Genomic DNA, 11,424 nt, shown 5'->3' with positions numbered 1-11,424 from the left:
CAGGAAGTTAATTGTTTCATTTTATTGTAAATAAATATATATTTATAAAAACAATTTAATAAACCGAAGTTAATTAATTAAATTTTCTTTAGATCGCGTAGTAACGCTTGACGGTTTTGCTACATCAACGGTCTTCTTTTCACACAGAGAGGGGTATATTCGTGGCAGCATTATATGTTTCATTCAACCTAATGCCGGAGTGGCCTCTGCAGTATATAACTGTCGTATCCATTCACCGGTCCATGGCTGTACCACAGAGAACAGACATAGATGCTCGAACAAAATTTCGTTAAAAACCTGTGTAAAGATTTAAATCGCACCTCAGCGCCGCCAACGCAGGCTGCCCGACATAAAAACTCAATCTCAATCTAAGTGATGGCGTTGGCATACACTACATAAACAATGTAGTGCTGCCACCTAGGAGCGAGCCTAGGCTCGATTCGGAATGAACACTAGCGCCAAAAAGTAAAATACGGCAAATTTTAACCATATTTATCAGCACACTAGCACCACGCAACGGGGGCATAACAACATACTTCAAAACGACCAGTACAAACTTTTACACAAGCACGCGAATGAAGATGAACGTCTGTTCTCTGTGGCTGTACGTCGCTAGCCAATCAGTCTACAAAGGGTCCGGAAATCATCTACCACCTGATCAATCCACCTTGTAAAATCCTCGAGGTTATACCTTTTGTTGACTTCAGTGAAACGGACGCTTCACGGAAACGGACACGCCTGTTAAGTCAGTAGATTTTGGTTTGACGTTCGGTGTCCTATAAGAGAAAAAAAATTGAATTAAATCCTTCTAACATTCAGAATAGAATGCTTCTGAGATTACGAAGGGATGCCTTCTGGAACTCCGAAGAGAATCTTTCTGGAATCGTAAAGAAAATTCTTTTCAGATTCCAAACCGAATTCTTCTGTCATCCGGAACGCAATCCTTGTGGGATTCCGAAGAGAAACCTAATTACAATGAAATTGATCTGAGATTCCGAACGGAATCCTGCGATTCCAAAAAGAATCCTTCTGAAATTCCAAAGCGAATCATTGTGAAATTCCAAAGGGAATTCTACGGCATTTTCAAGAAAATTCTTCTAGGATTCCAAAGAAAATAATTTTAGGATTTCGAAGAATTTTTATTGAAATTTCTAACGAAATCGTTCCGAATTTTTGAAAGGAAGAGTCCTTCTTGGATTCTGATGGTTTTTTTTTCTGATATTTAGAACGGATTCCTTCTGGGGTTCCAAAGAGAATCCTTCTAAGATTCCGAAGGAAATCCTTCTGGTATTCCGAAGGGAATCCTTCTGGGATTCAAAGGAATCTGTTTGGGATTCAGAAGATTTTTTTTCTATGATTCCAATGGAAATCGCTCTGGAACACCGAGGAAATTTTTTGTCAGAGTCCGAATGGAATCTTTATGGGATTCCGAGGTATCCAGTTTTCCGCGAGCGGTGATCTCCGCCAGCTTGCTTGAGTTCAGTCTCTGATTTGACGTGTCTGAGGTCAACTGCACCCACCGCTCCGAGGATTCTGACCAATGTTGCATATAAGAAGGTGCTGATTCAGTGAATTCAAGCCTTCTTATATACACCATTGATCAAAATGCTCGAATGGTGGGTGCAGTTGACCTCCAGAAACGTCAAATCAGAGACAAACCCGCAGGCAAGCTGGCGGCCATTGCCGCTCGCGGAAAACTGGATTGCTTCTGCGATTCCCAAGGTAAACCTTCTGGGATTCCGAAGGAAATCGTTTTTGGATTCCTCTGAAAAATATTCTTAAATTCCGAAAGGAATACATCACAGATTTCAAAGAGAATCCATCTGGAGTTAAAAACAGAATTCATCTGTGATTCTTTTTGGAATTCTACAAGAAATCCTTCTGGTATTCCGAAGAGATCCTTCTTGAGTTTCGATAAACATTCTTCTGAGGTTCCGAACGGAATCCTTCTGCGATTCAAATGAGAATCTTTCTTACTTACTTACGTATACTGTGATCTCAAAGGAATGCATAAGGGAATTGTTTTTTAGATTCCAAAAGGAATCCATTGAGATTCCAAAGAAAATCCTTCTGGGATTGCAAATGGAATCCGTCAGTGTTTTCTTCTGAGATGGTAAAGGGAATCTTTCTGGAATCGTAAAGAAAATTCTTCTCAGATTCCAAACCTAATCCTTCTGTCATTCGGAACGCAATCCTTGTGGGATTCCGAAGACAAACCATCAAAGATTTCGAAGGGATTCTTTCTTGGATTACAATGAAATTGATCTGAAATTCGAACAGAATCCTTCTACGATTCCAAAGAAAATCCCGCTGGGACTCCAGAAGGAATCCATCTGGAATTTTGAAAGGAATCCATGTAGGTATTCCAAAGAAAATCCTTTCCAAAAGGAATTTCAAGGGGAATCCTTTATGGATTGTAGAGGGAATCCTTTAGGGATTCCAGAGGGAATCCTTCAGGGATTCTAAAGGTAATCCTTTAGGGATTCCAATGATAATCCTTTAAGGAATCTTTTAGGGATTTCAAGGGAAAATCTATTAGGGATTCCATTCCACTAAAGCTCAAAATAATTTTCTCAACCCTTAGGGATTCCAGTGGGAATCCTTTAGGGATTCCAGTGGGAATCCTTTAGGGATTCCAAGAGGAATCCTTTAGGGATTCCAAGAGGAATCCTTTAGGGATTCCAAGGGGAATCCTTTAGGGATTCCAAGAGGAATCCTTTAGGGATTCCAAGAGGAATCCTTTAGGGATTCCAAGAGGAATCCTTTAGGGATTCCAGTTGAAATCCTTTAGGGATTTCAGAGGAAATCCTTTAGGGATTTCAGTGGAAATCCTTTAGTGATTTCAGTGCAAATCCTTTAGGGATTTCAGTGGAAATCCTTTAGGGATTCCAGGGCAAATCTATTAGGGATTGCATAGGGGAATCCTTTAGCGATTCCTTGAGGAATCCTTTTATGAATCCATGAAAAATCCTTTGTTGATTCCATGGGGAATCCTTCAGAGTTTTCATGGGGTATATTTTAGGGATGCAAATTAGAATGGATGTCATGAGGAATCCTTAAAGAATTTCATGTAGAATCCTTAAGATTCCATGAGAAACCTTTAGGATTTCAAGGAAATTCTTTTAGGGCTTCCATGGGGAATCTTTAATGAATGTTAAGATTCCATGAGGATTTCTTTAGGAATTCCATGGGAAAACATTTAGAGACTCCATGGAAAATCCTTTAGTTAATCAATAGAGACTGCTTCAAAAGGATTCCTCATAATATCCCTAGGTATTCCCCAAGAAATCTCTAAGGGATTCTCTACGAAATCCCTAAAGAATTTCGCATGGAATACCAAAAGGAATTCCCATAGAATTCCAAAAGTATTCTTTATGAAATCGCTACAAGATCCCCATGGAATCCTTGAAGCGAGCCCTCAAGGATTTTCCATGGAACTCCTAAAGGATTCCTCATGGAATCCTCGAAGGATTGCTAATCGAATCCCTAAAGCAATCTGAATCCCTAGTAGATTCCTCATCTAATGGATTCCAAATGGGATCGCTAAAAGAAAAAATCCCTGAAATATTCCTTAAGGAATCCCAAAAGAGTCTCCAAGGAATCCCTGAAGGATTTTCAATTGAATCCCCAAAGGATTTCCCATAGAATACCTGAAGTATTTCTAATAAATCGCTGAAGGAGTCCACATAGAATCGCTAAAACATGTCCATGGAATCCCTTAAAGAATTGCATATAATATAGAATGGAATCCGTAAACAATTCCTTATGAAATCCCTAAAAGATTTTCATGGAATCCCCAAAAAAAATCCCATTAGGATCCCTAAAAGAATCCCTCGTATAATCCGTTAAGGATTTCCTAAGGAATTCGTAAAGAATTCTTCATGGAATCCCTAAAAGGCTTCCTCGTGGAATCCCTAAAAGATCTTTCACGAAATCCCTAAGGGAATCGTAATGGAATCCCTAAAGGATTTCCCATGGAATCCCTGAAGCGAGCTCTCAAGGTTTTCTAATGGAATCCCTAAAGCATTCTCTATTGAAAGTATTCCTAATGGAATCCCTGAAGGAGTCCACATGGAATCCCTAAAATATTTACATGGAATCCCTAAAGGAATTCCCTGTGGAATACTTAAACGATTTTTATGTAATATCTAAAATATTACCATGGAAACCCTTAAAAATTTTTATTAGGATCACTAAAGGTTTCTCTGTGTAATCTCTTAAGGGTTCCCTATGGAATCCCTAAAAAAATCTTAATGAAATCTCTAAAGGACTCCTCATGGAATCCCTAATAGAATCCCCAAGGAATCCCTAAAGGAATCCCCATGGCATCTCTAAAGGATTCTCCATGTAACTCCTAAACGATTTCTCAAAATATTCCTAAAGGATTCCCCATGGAACCCCTAAAGGTTTTCTCATTTAAGAATATTAAAGAATTTTCCATCGAATCGCGAGCGAGTCTTCAAGGATTGTCATGGAATCCCTAAATGATTCCTCATAGAATCCCTAAATGATTCTTCATGGAATCCTTGAAGCACAGAGAAACAGACGTCTTACTGAAATCGTCTCACAAAATGCAATCGAAATCATCGTCACGGAATCATTATCGCCCAATTCTAAATTCACTGTGTTTGAACAAGCAGCAATCAGATGGCGGTCACAAACACAAGCGAAATCGATGAAGACGCCATCAGTAGCTGGATAGACCACACAAAATGAATCCACCATGTGAATGTATTAAGTGAGACTTAAGTTAAGAATTCTGTTTACTCTGTGCCTGAAGTATTCCTCAAGGAATCCCCAAATGAGTCTTCAAGGAATTCCTAATGAATTTTCCATGAAATCCCTAACGGATTTCCAGTAGAATATCTGAAGAATTCCTAATGGAATCGCTGAAGAAGTCCACATGGAATCTCTAAAATACTTCCATGGAATCCCTCAAAGATTCCCCATGGAATCTGTAAACTATTCTTTATCTTATGGATTCCCTAAAAGATTCCCAAATCCTATTCCTAAACGTTTCTTTGTAAAATCCCTTACACGGTTAGATCACTTTACCCATCAATGGGAACTCTGTTATTGTTGATACTATTTCACCATGAACAATTCACCCATTTTCTCACAAAAGTGCCTTTTCCCATTTTAATGGGTAGAGGCACTTTTACAAGAAAATGGGTAAATTTTTCACGGTGGGAATAATATCAACAATAACAGAGTACCCATTAATGGGTAAAGTGATCTAACCGTGTAAGGATTTCCTATGGAATCCTTAAAGAATTCTTCATGAAATCCCTAAATGATTCCTCATAGAATCCCTACAAGAATCCCCATGAAATACCTAAAGGAATCTCTAAAGGATTCCTCATAATATCTCTAAAGAATTCCTCACGGAATCCATTACTGATTATCCTTGAAATCTTCAAAGAATTCCTCATAGTTCGCCTTAAAAATCCTACTGAGATTCCTGAAGGATTCTCAACAAAATCTGTAAAGAATTCTCCATGAAATTTCTTAAAGGTCCCGGAAAGGGTTCGGAATTCTAAAAGGATTCTGTTCGTATTGCCTAAAGTATTTGGTTCGGAGCCCCGAATGGATTCGGTTCGAGATACGGTTCGGATTCCCAGAAGCATTCCAGAAACATTCCATTTGCAATCCCAACAATTTTTTATCGGAAAAGCAGGATTTCCAGAACTATTTTTTTTGCAATTCCAAAAAGATTTGGTTTGTAATCCTAGAAAAAATTGCAAGATCGTTTTCATTCAAAATACCAGAAGAATTCCGTTCAAAACCCCAGAAAACCATTAAAAAAAAGTCCAATCATTCCGTTCTGAATATGATCCGAACATTAACATAATTTATCGCATTCAAAGGATTTCATACGATATCTCAGAAAGATTCTCTTCACAATCAGACTGATTCACTCTATAGAATCGCAGAACGATTCTATTCAAATTTCTAGAAGGGTTCCGTTCAAACTTCTAAAAACATTTTCTTTTGAATGTTATCGTAAACCCAGAACTATTACGTTCGAAATTCCGGGACACCTTCTGTAATCCCAGAGGGATGCCGTTTCGAAATCATTCAAATGTTTGTAAAATCATAGACATCTGATTTAAAAGATGTCGTTTGGTATCCCAGGAGGAAATTAAAAAAAAAACATAAGAAATTCCATTCGATACCTAGGAAAGATTCTGTTTAGAACACTAGAAATATTTCGTTTGGAATCGAATATGTTTAAAAAATCATTCAAAGATCTAGCTAAGTTCTGACTTACGTTACATCCGGTACATCCTCTAGGAATTTCAAGACATCAATGCAACCGATCCTTTTCAATTGTGATTGCTTTAACCGGCTCATTCATCCCGGTATATTGCTCGGTAGAACATGTCGTGACTGTATTCAGGAAACCCATTCAGATTTTTCAATAGTTGTTTCAAAGTTACCGTGCATGTTGTTGTTGACTCTGAATAGAAATATGGGATAAAAATTAAACTCTTTCAAAATTTTCTATATATATGTATATAAAACTTACCAGAATAGATTATTACAAACTTTTATCAGCATTAAAAGTTGTAACTCGGAGAAAATGGTGTTTGATTTGAGGGGAATGGAAAGGTGAGATGCGCAGCAGGAAAAGTGAACGACCAGGAACACGACTTACAGTTCCTTTGTAGTTGGCATCGTAGTTATGAACCATTCAGAAATGAAGACACTGTAGAGGCCACTATAGTCTGAAGAAGTGAATAAAAATAAATATAACTATTTAAAATTAAATAGGGTAAAAGGATCAATAGTAGATCTTCTAGTAGCGGTATTTTGCACTTTATGTCTTAGGCGAGGAAGTTTCCAACATATTAAATGGAATGATGAATGACCATCATCATTATCATAAAAATATCTATGGGGTAATGAGGGCTTTGGCAGGTTTTGTTATATTATTGTCAGGGGGGTTTTTTATGACTGGTTTTTTTATGCTCAAATTTGGCCCGAACATTCTTTGCATATCAAAGAATATTGTGGCCAAATTTCATAAAAATCGGTCGACAAAAAACCCCCTGCCAATAATAGAACAAAACCTGCCAAAGCCGTCTGTTCCCTAATAAAAGTTTTACAAATACACGACGTTATTCTTCGAAATTGACATTTGAAAATCTGATTGTACTCACCCTGGGGGTCTATAATAGTTAATTGCTTTCCTATAATTGACTTTAAATTTGATTTCCATATTCCGTTTCGGGTTCTCTACTCACTAGAGAAATCGATGCAACGTGACGCTGCGCCCGGCAAACAAATTTTGGTCGTTCTTCGGAATCGCGGAGCAAATGATTGGCATGTCGTTCGACTGACCTACAGTAAACAAATTTTAAACCCAACGCAACCGGATCAGTGCGGGATCACTCAACTAGCTTTCGCAATATCGACCCTCAGCTTCGGCAGCGTTGCACAGGACTATTTGTTCGCCGAAATCCGTCTCGAAAAGACGGTCCTGTTTGTCAACACATAGTATTGCTTGTACCGCTGGCAGTTTCTGAACTGGCGTGGCAACGATCACTTCCGGTAGCATGTAAATGGCTGCAATTCATCGAAGCCTGTCAAGGGTTAGCACCGGACTTGATCTCTCGTTGTTTATTTTCTCGACCAGCAGAAACGTAAACAAACCGGTTTCAAGTTCGGTTTTACCCGAGTCAGCGTCATTGCTGCTTTAGTTTTGCGTCGGATTTGAATTGGCACTTTTGTATCCCGTAAGGATTTCCTTCGTTGCATGCTGTCCCATGGCCTGCAACGACTGCAAACTAAGTTGGGCACAGCAGGTGAATGACGTGGTGAAGAAGGTGTATAACACTCTGAGGACATTCATGCGATTTGTCTCTGTGCTCTCAAAACAAACAAAACGAAGGCTATAGTGCAAGCCGTAATAATGCCATTCTTCACCTGCTGCTATGTAATGTATACTACCCGGGTCTGTCTGCTGCGCTCAAAAAGCACCTCCATCGTTGCTTTAAGTCAGCTATCCGTTTCATCCACCGCCTTCGTCATCGAGACACGACTGCAGCATAACGGAAAGAAATTCTTGGGCACGATATACCGCCCAACTATACCGATTCCAGATTAGTGGCTTTATGAAAACGGCTATCGACGGAACGCTACCCGGATACGATCACAGCTGGAATGCATAAGAGGTGTCAACATCTCTCGACATCTCTGCTAGTGTATGGACCATCGTGTTGGAATAAGCTGCCAATGGTGAAGCGGGAAAGTCGGACATACGCCGTGAGGAGATGGCTGTAAATCAAGTGATCCAGATATATACAATTTATTTTTCCATCCTATTTTTTTGTTAATCCTACCTGTAAATTTCCAACACTTTTTCCTTGACCTGAAGCACATTGTAAATAAACCAGGCTATTGACATCCTATTGTTTAGCCTATCGCCAGATCGTAGCCAGGATGTCCCGGGCTATATTTTTTTTTCATACTGCGTTTCAATGATGACAGCGGTCTATGGCTATTGATGATGATGACACCGCGCTTGTCACCGGCTCGAAATAAACAGATTTTCGTAGATACTCAATAAAATTACAAACGCAAACCAAAATAATTTAATTATTGAAAACTGGAAAAGAAAAACAAAACTTTTGACAAACGTCGAGAAAAACAAAAACAAATTCATTTGTCAGTTATGCACGGTGAAAAGGATATGCTCAAAAGTTGACAGATTATAGCGTGTGACTTAGTGTCTTTTCAACTGTATACCTAGAACTCTACACACCGATGGAGACTTCAAGCGCAACACGCAAAAAATCCGAGTGTCTCGTCCCGGTTATTAGTTCCTGGTTAAGGGCTGTGACGCGCGTGTGCACTGGCAAAAAAACGACTCAGCCATGCTTTCGCTCATCTATTCTACTATCTATGGTGCAAGTTGCTTGCAGGTTGTCTGCAATGCTAATTTTATTTGCAAATCGCAATATTGTAGGGTGCTGTCATCAATACGATAAAAGATATTTTAGTTACTAGATAAAGATTGTCGCTTCGGTTCCCTTTGTTCTGCTGTCCGGAACATGTTGGGTACCAAGCTGTCAAATCGTATGGATTTTCCTTCTTTGACATTTAGCTCCCCTATCCTCGCCAGCAAAAGATGTTCCGGCCAGCGACGACAGCGACAATCTTTAATGCTGTCCAATGAGCAGCTCGAAGTACCTTTTGATATCGTAAGATTATCAGCGTTACGGACTTGTAGCACGATTGGCAATGCTGTTTGGTGTTTTCTGGCAATGATGTTTGATGTATTAAGGGGTACCATTTTTATTCGACGTACTTTTTTCCGGGACTTGTACAAAAACACAAAACCGTGCTAAATTCCACGACGAACTGTTTTTTCGCGCACGTATAAAACAAACAGTGTAAACATGTTTCCTCTCGTTCTTGCGCAACTACACTATCTGTCAAAGAAGATATGTTTTCGTCTGGGGAAATGATCGTTTAATAGCCTATTCAGATTACGATCTTTAACGAGATATTTGACATGATAATGAGAATCTTAATTTCAAAGTTCACTCATCTTATTTTCATTTCATTTCTGATTGTCAATTATCACTTCAAATACCTCGTTAAATGATCGTAATCTGAACAGGCCAACAGTTTTTTGATTGAAAAGATGAACTTTTAAATTTATACTGGAACCCGACGAAAAATAATTTTTCTCCAAAAGCAACACTTTCGATTTCGAAAAAAAAACTTTTATTTTCAAGAAAACTAGCTACTTTTTAAATAGAAAGCTCAAAATATTTGTAAAAATAATGTTTGTTTTTTTCTGTGTACTGTTCTCATCTGGAAAAATCTCAAATGAAAATCGCAATCATTCCTATCGTCAGAGAATGATTAACAGAAGTAAATTTACTTTTCTAATGCTGTGTTAAAAATCTGTACCAATCTGTACTTTTTGGTAAAAATCTGTAATCTGTACCGGTCAGAATCTGTACCAAAATTTGTTAAAAAATCTGTACCTTTCCAGATAAATCTGTACTTGTGGCAACACTGCTTGGTAGTGCGCTGGATTCGCCTAAAGATGCGCTAAACAACGAATCAATTAGTTTGACAAATAAAACTTCGGAAGAAAGTTCGGTTCGGAAGTCCCGACTTCCGAATTCTCGCTTAACTTTTCAAAAGGTCCTAAGTAACATTTTTTTCATGAATTAATTTGAATAGCGCAATCAACAGAACAACATGAAAGCTTTTGATTGCAGTACTCAAATTATTCTAACTTGGTGCTACGCCGACAATAAATCTCGGGAACTTTTTCAAATCGGCGTATGTAACATTTTGATCAAGCTGAGAAAATGAGCTTGGAAGTTTTCAGAATTTATTTTTATTCCTATTTAGAAACTAAACATTTTTATTGCAATTGAATACACCTCAACGATACATTATGAAAAGGTTCATCGTCACTGACCCTGAAATCTGCACTGTGTGTGAACATTTCAGTTATTTTGATAAAAATATATGTTACAACGTTCTGCAACAGATAAATCACATACGTCGTTTTGATACGTCAGCATGACCGAGGTCATGCTACTTTCGTCGAAATGTTACGCTGCTCCGTACGCTGCATTGTTGATACGTCGAAATGTTGCGTCAAGTTGAAACGTTTCACGCACATGCGACAAAAAAATTGCAACACTTACAACACGACGTAACAACATTTGCTGCAGAAAAACAACGTAAAATGTTTTTCTTAACGAAAATCATAATATTCATGCAACATGCTTAATTTTGAAATCAGTGATGCAAAAGTACAAGCAGACGCATGTTTTAAACTATTTAGTTGTTCGAAAAAACTTTTTAAAGTACATTTTCTGCTAAGCGGTGTATGTGCAATATTTTCAACAATGATGTTACACCGTTTTGAAAAAAATTGATTTACATTTTTAAAAACACATTTTCATGTAGCTTTGAAGATATACACATTTTTAGATGAATAGAGATGAGTGACGTTTAGCGCTCGCACACTAATGTGCAATTCGTCATGTGTAAAAACATGTTTGTTTTCCTTCTGCTCATAACCTCAAAAATGATCGGGTCATCACAATGATTTCAAAAATATATGGAAATATACTCATTTTTACCCAATCTTTGCTGAGTTGCACCATCTAGGAGTGTTTGTTTTCCTTTTATCGCCACTCACACATTCGGACGTGAGAATCTCAATTTAATGCCATATGCTGTTTGTTTACAATTTGCGACATACGCCGTTTTGAAAAAATACCCGAGAAATAATGTTTCCAAAAGTGCATTTGCACAAGATTCTATTGAGATTCTCACGTCTGAATGTGTGAGTGGCGATAAAAGGAAAACAAACACTCCTAGATGGTGCAACTCAGTAAAGATTGGGTAAAAATGAGTATATTTCCATATATTTTTTGACTCTTT

At 38.1% G+C, this 11,424-nt stretch overlaps 2 long non-coding RNA genes across 2 annotated transcripts in view; one reads left to right on the top strand and one right to left on the bottom strand.

Moving 5' to 3' along the window:
* The window catches only part of LOC134228018 (uncharacterized), a 593,534-nt gene that overhangs the window by 528,378 nt on the left and 53,732 nt on the right, over window positions 1–11,424 (top strand). The gene's annotated exons all lie outside the window — the stretch shown is intronic.
* On the bottom strand, window positions 7–6,714 carry LOC134220183 (uncharacterized). The gene is made up of 3 exons (XR_009981797.1): window positions 6,530–6,714; window positions 6,272–6,460; window positions 7–776 (listed from the first exon to the last, which is right to left on the bottom strand). It is a non-coding gene; the product is annotated as an uncharacterized LOC134220183 (long non-coding RNA).

The sequence above is a fragment of the Armigeres subalbatus genome, chromosome 3, assembly GCF_024139115.2.
Source record: "Armigeres subalbatus isolate Guangzhou_Male chromosome 3, GZ_Asu_2, whole genome shotgun sequence".
In the NCBI taxonomy this organism is placed as follows: domain Eukaryota; kingdom Metazoa; phylum Arthropoda; class Insecta; order Diptera; family Culicidae; genus Armigeres; species Armigeres subalbatus.
The sequence above is the reverse complement of the archived record's forward strand: the minus strand, read 5'-3'. Positions and strand labels throughout refer to the sequence as shown.